We start from the raw sequence: 12,550 nt of genomic DNA on the forward strand, positions 1-12,550 counted from the left end.
GCATTGTAAAAACGATCAGAGTTGCCGCTTCGTTAATTCTCCTGCCCCTCCCAAAAAACGTAATGCGACAAAGTAGATTTTCAGCCAAGTCCTGATATTCTAAGAGTTGATTATGGTTGGGCCGGACCGGGCTTAGGGTTTACGCAACATTGCAACCTATGTTTGAGACCAACACGTGGCCGTGTGAGAAGCATGCCTGTGTCTCTCAAAGAACTAGAATGAGATTCACTTTCTATAATCTCTCGCCCTCTCTCTACTCTGATAGACATGAGCCTGCAACTCTCATCTCTCCAGCATTGCACTTCATCATTAATTGACTTACAGAATCATGTCCTCACGAAGGGTTCTGGAGGAGTTGCAGCACCCCTGATAAATTCTAGATTTTTTTTGCCAAAGTTATAGAATACTGCTGTCTGTTCAGAAATCATTCAGAATAGCCTACCACACCATCAGAAGGCGTAGAATTTAGCCACATAGGATCAATAGATTCTTTAAAAAATAGACAAGCTGTGGATTGTGTGTAGGCTAATAACAAGGCATAGCCTACAATCGGGAACGCGCGGCAAATACAATCGCGGGAAAGAGAAGACTAATCTGTCTGCAGTAAACTACAAAAATATTTGATCAACTTCCAAATATTATTTTACAAAGTAAAATACACAAACTCATCGTCCAGCACTGGCAAGTGAGCTGCACATCATTGGGTGAGTCAGTGAAACTGGAAACATTTTTAGGACTATAATTACCTCCTCATATTGTAGCCTACAATATGTGTTTCCACACACCTATACCTAACCTATTGATGGATTCAAGACAAGTTCATTTTTATTGATCTCAGATTCTCAGTTTGTCAGTGTCAAAGTAGCCTGTCATTTCGATCATTTGTGCGGCATTGAAAAAGATTCATGTAAAATGATGCAGAATTGCATGAAATGTGTTTATAAAAAGGCCACATTTTTCCTGTACCCTAGCATACTTAAAATGTTCCCCCGTGCGCAACTTCTGTAAGTGTCTCTACTGCTCTATGCCACTACGCAAATGCGATGACATACATGCAATGCTGTATTATAAAGGAGATTTTGGATGTCTCATGTGTTCTGGTATCTCAGTCCTCCCCAGGTCACCCCCCTCTCATCCTCACTTTCTGTTACAGCACCTCCTGATTTAAAAAATAAGCACTGAACTTATACTATTGTACTATCAATCAATCAATCAATCAATCAAATGTATTTATAAAGCCCTTTTTACATCAGCAGATGTCACACAGTGCTATACAGAAACCCAGCCTAAAACCCCAAACAGCAAGCAATGCAGATGTAGAAGCACGGTGGCTATGAAAAACTGCCTAGAAAGGCAGAAACCTAGGAAGAAACCTACAGAGGAACCAGGCTCTGAGAGGTGGCCAGTCCCCATCTGGCTGTGCTGGGTGGAGATTATAACAGTGCATGGCCATTAAGGCCTGATTTTTCTCCAAGATGTTCAAACATTCATAGATGACCAGCAGGGTCAAATAATAATCACATTGGTTGTAGAGGTTACAACAGGTCAGTACATCAGGAGTAAATGTCACTTGGCTTTCAGCAGGTCTGGGACAAGGTAGCACGTCCGGTGAACAGGTCAGGGTTCCATAGTCGCAGGCAGAAGAGTTGAAACTGGAGCAGCAGCACGACCAGGTGAACTGGGGACAGCAAGGAGTCGTCATGCCAGGTAGTCCTGAGGCATGGTCCTAGGACTCAGGTCCTCCGGGAGGGGAGGGAGAGAGGGAGAGAGAGAGAAATTAGAGGGAGCATACTTAAATTCACACAGGACACCGAATAAAACAGGAGAATAACACCAGATATAACAGACTGACTCGGCACAACTTCGAATAGGCACAACTTCGACAAAAAATAGTTTTTTACAAAGTTGCCGGAATACCACATCCGTCCACTTATATTTTAGTCATTTAGCAGACGCTCTTATCCAGAGCGACTTACAGTTAGTGATTGCATACATTTTTTTTTTCTTCATACTGGCCCCCAATGGGAGACAAACCCACAACCCTGGCGTTGCAAGCGCCACGCTCTACCAACTGAGCTACACAGGGCATTTGTAACAACCTAAACATTATGAAACTTCTATTCAATCAAATAAGCCTCACGTAGAACATTAGCAGTACAATTTTATGTTGACCAAATTCGACACTCTCTTATTGACCTCGGTACAAAAAATCTCCACTTTGTCTGCTTCTAGCTGTATTTTCCTGCTACACATTTTAGGGCGGAGTCAAGCCTCTCGCGTTGCCTCTTCCTTTCCGCTATTGGTCAAATTTGATTAAACTCGGCAGGATTGTAGAACCAACCCACCACGAGTAACTGGCTGTAGTAACTATTACGCCTACTTCTACCACAGTCAATACTACCTCTACTACTGCTACTGCTACCACTACTGGGCTACAGTCACTAATATCAAATCAAGCTTTATTTATACAGCACATTTCAGACATGGAATGCAACAAAATGTGCTTCACAGGAAAAAAACTAATAACAACAATGAAAATGAAAACTGAAATATTTACTACACAACAAACATAAGAGGATAAAAACTAAAGAATAACTATAAAAACTGAACGACTATAAATCACCCTAAGGAAAAGCAAAGCTACCAAGATATATTTTTTAAATGTCCACAGTTTCGGCCTCTCCTCGAGGCTTCTCCTCGAATGCAGCACTTATATCCAAGGACAGAGAGCTGTTTGTCATCTGTGTTGGCTCTAAGATCATTTACCACTTTAACTAAGGTTGTCTCTGTGCTGTGGTGTGCCCGAAAACAAGATTCTATTTTAAATACAGTTGGCTACTATCCCACTACTTTTTATAATACAGTCACTACTACACTATGATCGGAGGGTTTGTGGAGGATGTGTACACACTAACAAAGGTATGTCGGAACCGGTTTGAGGTGGATGCGGGGAATTCCATCGAGGATGCTTGGCAGGAGGAGAGCCACCTCAACTGGTATCTGCTCTACAACAAGCCCAGCAAGGTGTTGTCTCCAGAGTACCTGTGGCAGGATTTCAGGGACAAAACCAAAGAGGTCAAAGTCATTCGCTTCTCAGGCGTCATTAAAAGCATTGCTGACGTTCGTCCCAGGTAGCCTGGTGGGTAGGAGTGTTTGGCCAGTAACCGAAAGGTTGCTGGATCGAATCCCTGAGCTGACAAGGTAAAAATCTGTCTAACTGCCCCTGAGCAAGGCAGTTAACCCACTGTTCCCCGGGCACCGTGGATGTCGATTAAGGCAGCTCTCCGCACCTCTCTGATTCAGAGGGGTTGGGTTAAATGCAGAAGACACATTTCAGTTGAGTGCATTCAGTTGTACAACTGACTAGGTATCCCCCTTTCCTTTCCCCTAAAACCAGGAAGTGGATATTCGACCGGCAGAAGAAAAACTTAATTTAGTCATAGCGGTAAAAAAAAATTGAGGTTAAGGTTAGGTTTAGGAACGAGGGTTAGGTTAAGTTTAGGTATAGTTTGACTGAGGTTAATGTTTGGGTTAAGGTTAGGGAAAGGCATGATAATAATAATTTGGGGGTGCTTATATTTGTCTCCTGTGGGTGTTTCTTGTACAAATATGTAATGGAAATGTGTTTCTTGCATATGCCAACTCCTCCTGAGATACCCGCAGGGAGTGGGGTCATGGCTAGGATCACCATTGTTCATTTTTAACTTATAAAAACATGTTTTTCATTCTGTATTCTGTAGCCTATCTATTTTGCATGTTGAATACTGTGAGGGGGAATAGAATAAATAAATATATCAAAAAATACAACCCAATGGTATTAGTATTTTTATTATTAATATAATTATTATTTGTTATTTTCTTGAAATAAATATTTTACCACTGTCCGTAATGTTTGTGTTGTGACACTACTTCTTATTTAACCAATGTCCAAGGAGATGTTTTGATTTAGAGCTTTACAGTTAGTGGGATTCACACTAAAATGTGAAATAGTGCTACCCTACCCTCTGATGGACAGTTATGGTGCATGAAATACTGTAAAATGAAATGAAATGTATTCCATAGCTTAACTAAAAACAACAACTTTAGTGAAAAAATTATCTGGCAACCACAGCATGGTACCAGCAGAAGGGGAAGGCCAGAGACTGGAGGAGGAGGAGATTGCGTCTGCAATGGAGGACAGGCAGCTCTGGAGGACCCACCTTTCATCCCGTCAACCCAAGACGTCCAAATCCAAATACATATGGTGAGGACTGTATATATATATATATTCTTTAGGAAGATTAAGGGATGAGCTTTATTAATCACACTCATGAAAAATAAGTTGTTTGAATGACTCATAATAGACAGATGTAGGACACTGCAACATGTGTCACACTTATCAGAACAGTTTCCTTTTTAAAAGGCAATATGGAGGATGCACTTCACTGTGTAAAAACATCATGCCAATGTCAGGTCAAAAGAGTAAATCCTTCACTACAATGAGTCCACAGAAAAGTGGATGGGAGGAAGGGGTTTCAGAATAGCATGCACAATCACATTGTATTAGGTTACATGTACTGCCCTGAAAGCAAACAGAACTGAAACCAGGTGTGTATCTGCCATATTTGACCAAAAGCAGACAGTACTGTACTTTTAACCAGGAGAATGAGGAGAGATGATGTAGCCAACAGACAAGTTCATTATTACATATTGCTTATACATGCAATAGGCATGTAATAATAATATTGATGGAGCTGGCCTAGCACGCAAGCATTTCACTGCACCTTTAATACATTCTGTAAACTGTGTATGTGACAAATATAATTTGATATAAGTTAATTTAATTTGATATCCCAATGTATTCAACTTATATTTTAAAGCACATAGTTGAGAATGGCATTCAAGAGATTAATACAGCAATTTAGGAATTCTAAGAATCCATATCTTCTCTTGTCTAGCTCTAACTACTACAGTATATGTCCCCATACATTAATTTTAAGCATCCATCCTCTCTAAAAACGGTTTTCCTCACAACAGCACCTAAGGGGGAAGAATGCACCCTGCTGGCCTCTTTACATCACTACAAGCAGATCAGAACATTTATTTGTTCATAAAGTTGTCTCAATCATATTACACTCTTCCTGAAATATGACTGGCGAAGTTCTTAAAAAATTGCGAGTATTGTAGATTATAATGCAGGTTCAGACAGTTTTTCTTTTTTGGGCCTATAGCCAATACAACATCCAGTTGGTATGAATCATATTTATAGTACGGTTTAGTTTATTGTCATGGTAAACAACATTGGCAGCTAAGCGCTGAATTGCATTGTACAGTTCATTTAAGTAAATAAACAAATAAATACATAAACAAATCAATAATGTGAAGTCGTGAAATATTCATACAAATATATAAAAGTTATGTTCATAACCATAGGAGAACATGGCTACAAAAGAGAATTCAAGACAATTGAGCTAAACATCTTAAAAGGAACGGGTTATGTTCTACCTTCTGGGATAGATGACGAAATACAATGGTACGTAAAAACGGTTGTTTTCGAAAGTGAAAGCGATTTATGGTTTGCATTCACCGATGTCATCACCCCCGGCGACAGAGGCTGTCTCAAGTTCATGGCTAGAAGGGTTCCTAATTGACAAATTATTATATATTTGTTTGCATTTTTGCTAACCATAACCCTTTCCCTAAACTTAACCTAATTCTCCTAACCTGCTACGTAAAAAATGACATTGTATCTAGCTGTTGATAATAAATCAGGTCCACACGAAATCGTTTGAATTACCTTTTTATATTCCAATGTCAATTTGTTTTACAACGAAATGCTTCTACATCTGTATTGCTTGCTGTTTGGGGTTTTAGGCTGGGTTTCTGAATAGCACTTTGTACCATCTGCTGATGTAAAAAGGGCTTCATAAATACATTTGATTGATTGATTGAAATAATGAAATGCCATGTAGGCAACATGTAGTACATTTCGATAACTGCAGTGGAGCAGCTGTATTGAGTCCAACTATTATCATCATGTGTTTCTTTCTGTAACAGAGTAGCCATACAATTAGTTACAAGTTCCATCCCTTAGGAGAGAGAATATAAAAAGTATGCAATTAAATGCTTATACTGTAGGCTATCATGCATACTGAATAAAGGTAAAATTGAACTACAAAAAAATACATAGGCTACTGTATTAAAAATACATTGCGTGAAGAGCACTGTGTACCTGCCATTATAGTATTCTCTGTTTTATGATGTATTAGTTCAAATAATTATTTACATTGCCTATGCTTGGAGCAACATTCTTGTGCACACCTGCACACAGAAGACAAGAACGCAACATTTCGTCAACAGCTATGGAAGGTGAAGGAGTGGAATTTTCAATTCTCTTTCACTTTCCCCACTTGAACTTTCCTTGTTTTACATATTACCTCATTCATGGCTTTTCAATGAGGGGGACTATAAAGGTAGGGCAGGTAGCTCATCGTTTAGAAGTAGTATTCAGGGATTTATCAACTGACTAGACACATGGCAACTCTTAACGTGTTTTTTGTGGTACATCTTCTGTGTATAATTGTTCTTAACCCGGTTGTGTATGCTAAATGCAGTGATCGAAAATATCAAATATATTATCTTTCTCAAACTCGCCAGACCCTCAATGATCTTGCCATGGTAGGTTAATTTCTTGAACCTGTTACAAATTGACCATATAGGCAGAGACGTATATGTAAATATGCAGAGACTAACATAGACTAAATATGGCTCTGAATATAGGCTGTAGCATATATATTGTGATATCACAAGTTATGTATTCTAGTTGCAAATAGATTATTGGAGCTTGATTCATTCATATATTCAGTTGTTTTATTGAGATATGGTGTATTTTGTGTGCGGTATAGGAGAGGAGACCAAGAGGCTGTATCAAAGAGGCGGAAATGATAATGGTCCAACGTCCAACGCTTTCAATAGAGGTGATGCTCAAGAAATCATGAGTGGCTACAATTTTAGTGTTAGTCTAGTTGAATTGCATGGTTCCAATTTGTAAGTCGCTCTGGATAAGAGCGTCTGCTAAATGACGTAAATGTAATGTAAATGTTACACGGGGTGTTATTGTGATTACAGGAAGGGGAAAAGCTATGGACAATGAGACTTGCGTTTCAACTAGCCAGCGAGCTCTTCCAACAAAACCTAACACTTGTGAAATGGAATACCATCAAGCTCAGGGAGCTCCAACACCTTCTTGCTCGACAAAATAGGACTTATTCGGAATGTGTACGTTCTTGGTGATGTTTAATTTGTTAACTGTAGCTTTTTACACAATTATTCTTCTTCTTGGTCTTCTTCTTCTTCTTCTTCTTCTTATTATTATTATTATTATTATTATTATTATTATTATTCATGTAATTGCATGGATATTCATATTAATGGTGTTTGTTGTTTACTATTTTAGGTCAGAGACATGCGTCTGCGTCAAAACCTTCCAATTGCAGATATGGTTAAGAACTACTTCAAACAGCTGGACGACTTTCTTTCACATGAGGTAAAACATCTCATACGTTGTATTTGTTTCTCTACTGTGTTTCAAAAGCTAAACTATTGAAAGGGGTGGAGTAGACCTAGCCTAATACCTATGGTGTATTATATATTATTTTCACCTAAAACATATTTGTTTCACGTATTTTCTTTCAGCGTTTCAGCTTGTGCTCATGGGAGGTCGTGAGAGCTGAAATTGGGAGCATCCTGAGGGATTTTTACATTAAAACAAAAATGCCAAGAAAACACGTGTGAGAGTAGCATTACTTTGAGTTCAATTCTGCATACAAATTTAATTTAGTTGAATATATTAATTATGCCACTGTAAGCTTGTAAGATATGTTCATGTTATTTCTCCGTGTTGCAAATAATTGAAATGTAGGCTATAATATTTAATTAAAAGACAAAACACGATTTATATTGGTTTAAATTGTGCTAGCAATTTTGTAAAATTGTGTGGTGTGATGCAACCAACGACTTTTTCCTTTAAATGTTATCCTAAATAATATTAAAATATGTTATTCCTCCTGACAATTGCATATCAACAATAAACTCCTTTACAATACTCTGAATTCCTGAATTCCAGCCATACTTTCCTACACTTTAAGACATTATCATATCAGTGTAAAACATTGTTGATTCGTATAGTTATTCATAATATCAAGTACACATATACTGGATATCATGCAACATATTTATAATCCCAAATTCTGAATGTTAGTTCAGTGGAGAATTGCAATCGCTCTTAAAACCATGATGTTACACGTCAGTCTCTATAGTGGAAAGATAATAGATGCAGAGGTCCCATCAACTCACATATCTGGATAAATAAATACAATATTTATAAGTCCAATACAAACACACGAATATGGAATACTTTGACAGATAGACTTATATTTTTTACGCACACATGCCTTTAGGCCCAGATTCAAAACCACCCGCAATATAGGCTCCACAAACCACAATTACCCTTTAAGCAAGTGGTTAAAACGTAGTTGGAAACCATAGTTTCTGTGTGCAGATGAAAAGGTGTTGCGTTTGCAAAGACAATATAAAATACTATTGTTTTCGAAGTGAAAGGCCAAACTCAGTTTTGTTCTATATGGTGCTATATATTTAAGCCATAGCATGACTTAAATGGATTCACATGTCTATTTTTTTCATCTATATTTTCCCCCTGGTTGATAAGACAATATTTCATGATAAAATAACTAATAAATCAAGAATGTAACAATTCTTCGAGAGATGCACCTGTTCTTACCGTGCCTTTTCTCCAGACAGAAAACAATACTCTGAGGTATGAAAGTGTACGGTGACTTCCACCTTTCACTTTTGGAACAACGTGCAGAATCTTTGTATAAATTATCGACACAGATTGGAGCATGGCAGAGCTCGGTAATTCGAGAAAGGGATCGATCAGGAAGAACATTTGATCTCTTTATCCTCTGGGGAAACCTTTTTTTTTGTCGGAATTATACAACTTAGGCTATCTTTCGGAAGTGCACCCGGGTTGATTGCGGACACACAGAGAACTACAGTAGACCTATGCTAAAATGGGTTCAATCAGCCTTTGGATGTGCTTGGTCCTGATGATTTGCACCTGGAATAAAACCATTGGATGCACTTGGATGAGGACACTGCCTCGGTCTCCGAGCATGTTCCATGTGTTCAGCAGCAACACCATAACGATGCTTCTGAAAATGGTAGGCTATACAGTAATGTTTATTCACTTGTTCCTGGTCATTGAGTTGTTGTCATCTTTTCAACATTTCATGTTCTGCTACGTTTCATTTAATTCCGTCACTCCTTTATGTACAGTAATAATAATGCAATATCTTGTTTATATGTGATGAAGTCTCTCGAGAACTTCATATCACTTTCCCTGACAAGCAAGACAAACAAGTCGATAATTTCAAGGTAAGAAATATGAAATATGCATAGCCTACACAAAAAAAAAGCTTTTGGTTCTATCCAAAACTTTTTTTTCTAAGAGTTTACTGTATATCATTAGGTTATAACGAATATGCAATTTGCTATAATTTTCTTATACAGTGCCTTCGGAAATTATTCAGACCCCTTGACTTTTTCCACATTTTTTAAAGTTACAGCCTTATTCTAAAATTGATTAAATTGTTTTGTTCCCTCATCAATTTACACACAATACCCCATAATAACAAAGCAAAAACAGGATTTAGGAAATTTCTGCTACTGTTATTGCCATGCTTACTAATGTTCCAATTCCCCACACCCCTAAACTTAGAATTGTAAAACTACAGGCAATAAATTGATGATGTATGTGATGGGAAGTATTGCTCTCTGACTCTTTGGTATCACGTGTCACTCTTATGATTCATCCTCATGGCTTGTCCCCAATAGATTAAATGTAATTCATACATAAGGCCTATTAAGGCTATATCTAGTAACACCAAGGCCCATATTCATAAAGCGTCTCAGAGAGTATGAGTGCTGATCCAGGATCAGTTTAGCCTTTTAGATTATAATGAATGGACAGAGGTGGTCCTGATCCTAGATCAGCACTCCTACTCTGAGACGCCCAGCAGAATAATTAGGCTACATCTCATAATTTAGCCTATAACATGACATTTCAAGATGAAACCACTTATGACATCTTATCAAGACCCTCATGAAACAGCTGTGTTTGTGCTGGGTTGGAACAAAAGCCTTTACCTCCTCCTGCTGGTCTCCAGGACCGTGCAGACAGTTTTGGTGACCACTTCCCTACAGTATATGACAAAGCCTACCATCAGTAAGCATTTCACTGTAATGTCTGCACCTGTTGTATTCGGCGCATGTGACCAATAAAATTTGATTTGATTTGATTTGATCAGTAACACACTACGCCGCCAGGGACTCAAATCCTGCAGTGCCAGACGTGTCCCCCTGCTTACATGTCCAGGCCCGTCTGAAGTTTGCTAGAGTGCATTTGGATGATCCAGAAGAGGATTGGGAGAATGTCATATGGTCAGATGAAACCAAAATATAACTTTTTGGTAAAAACTCAACTCGTCGTGTTTGGAAGACAAAGAATGCTGAGTTGCATCCAAAGAACACCATACCTACTGTGAAGCATGGGGGTGGAAACATCATGCTTTGGGGCTGTTTTTCTGCAAAGGGACCAGGACGACTGATCAGTGTAAAGGAAAGAATGAATGGGGCCATGTATCGTGAGATTTTGAGTGAAAACCTCCTTCCATCAGCAAGGGCATTGAAGATGAAACGTGGCTGGGTCTTTCAGCATGACAATGATCCCAAACACACCGCCCGGGCAACGAAGGAGTGGCTTCATAAGAAGCATTTCAAGGTCCTGGAGTGGCCTAGCCAGTCTCCAGATCTCAACCCCATAGAAAATCTTTGGAGGGAGTTGAAAGTCCGTGTTGCCCAGCGACAGCCCCAAAACATCACTGCTCTAGAGGAGATCTGCATGGAGGAATGGGCCAAAATACCAGCAACAGTGTGTGAAAACCTTGTGAAGACTTACAGAAAACGTTTGACCTGTGTCATTGCCAACAAAGGGTATATAACAAAGTATTGAGAAACTTTTGTTATTGACCAAATACTTATTTTCCACCATAATTTGCAAATAAATTCATTAAAAATCCTACAATGTGATTTTCTGGATTTTTCTTTCGCATTTTGTCTGTCATAGTTGACGTGTACCTATGATGAAAATTACAGGCCTCTCTCATCTTTTTAAGTGGGAGAACTTGCACAATTGGTGGCTGACTAAATACTTTTTTCCCCCACTGTAATAGTATGAGGTTATTTGTGGTAACATCTAGAATAGTGTGTAACATTGTATGGTATAGTACTCATATGTGCTGTATCTGAATGGTTTGCAGTATGTTTGGTGTATTACACATTTTGTAAAAAATAAATAAATAATAATCAATGAAACTGTTAACTCAATAAATGCAATTTTCCCACAAAAGAAACCTTTCTAGAATAGATCACAATATGTTATTTGGGTTGAGTAAAGTATATTTTTTCAATTGAAGATAAGCCAATGAGGTTATCACCACTGACGTTTATAGGCTACATGAATTACATTTTTGAACGAAATGAAATTGTATTGTGATGAGTGTGATTAGAAGGAGTCAGGCGCAGGATGGTAAATCACCGAATACAGAGTTTATTCCGTCGTACACAGTTGCGCTGGATAGAGACAACAAAATACAGGCACAGGGGAAATATCTACCCTGGCAATACAAGGTACGAGTAGCTCCACCGAGCTACACTCAACTCACATAAAACAATCACCCACAAGGACAAGGGGGCAGAGGGAACACTTATACACTGACTAATCAAGGGATAAGAACCAGGTGTGTGTAATTGACAAGACAAGACAAATGGAATGATGATATATGGAGCGGCAGTGGCTAGTAAGCCGGTGACGACGAACGCCGAAGCCTGCCTGAACAAGGAGGGGAGGCAGCCTCGGCGGAAGTCATGACATGTATTTTATTTTCGTATCAAATCGTAAGTTGGCAACCCATCCTTTATGGGATTAATTGACACATGAACAAACATTATAATAATTCACTGTGATAATTCAGTGCTAATTACTCTTCCGGTGTACTCTACCAACAACCATTTTCTGAAGCATCGTTATGGTGATGTAGCTGAACAGTTGTAACATGCTTGGAGACCGGGGAAGTGTCCTCATCAAGTGCATCCGATGGTTTTATGCCAGGTGCAAATCGTCAGGACCATGCACATCCAAAGGCTGATTGAACCCATTTTAGCCTACTGTAGTTACAGTGAGGGAAAAAAGTATTTGATCCCCTGCTGATTTTGTACGTTTGCCCACTGACAAAGAAATTATCAGTCTATAATTTTAATGGTAGGTTTATTTGAACAGTGAGAGACAGAATAACAACAACAAAATCCAGAAAAACGCATGTCAAAAATGCTATAAATTGATTTGCATTTTAATGAGGGAAATAAGTATTTGACCCCTCTGCAAAACATGACTTAGTACTTGGTGGCAAAACCCTTGTTGGCAATCACAGAG

The 12,550-nt window shown here is 38.6% G+C and overlaps 1 pseudogene across 1 annotated transcript in view; it reads right to left on the bottom strand.

Annotated features, from left to right (window-relative positions):
* The window catches only part of LOC311103855 (interferon a3-like), a 28,327-nt pseudogene extending 16,051 nt beyond the window's left edge, over nt 1-12,276 (bottom strand). The window contains exon 1 of the transcript in view: nt 12,128-12,276. The product of the transcript in view is annotated as an interferon a3-like (transcript). The remainder of the gene's footprint in view (nt 1-12,127) is intronic.
* Nucleotides 12,277-12,550: the final 274 nt, after the last annotated feature.

This window comes from Coregonus lavaretus (genome assembly GCF_964263955.1).
Source record: "Coregonus lavaretus genome assembly, chromosome: 28".
Classification (NCBI taxonomy): Eukaryota; Metazoa; Chordata; class Actinopteri; order Salmoniformes; family Salmonidae; genus Coregonus; species Coregonus lavaretus.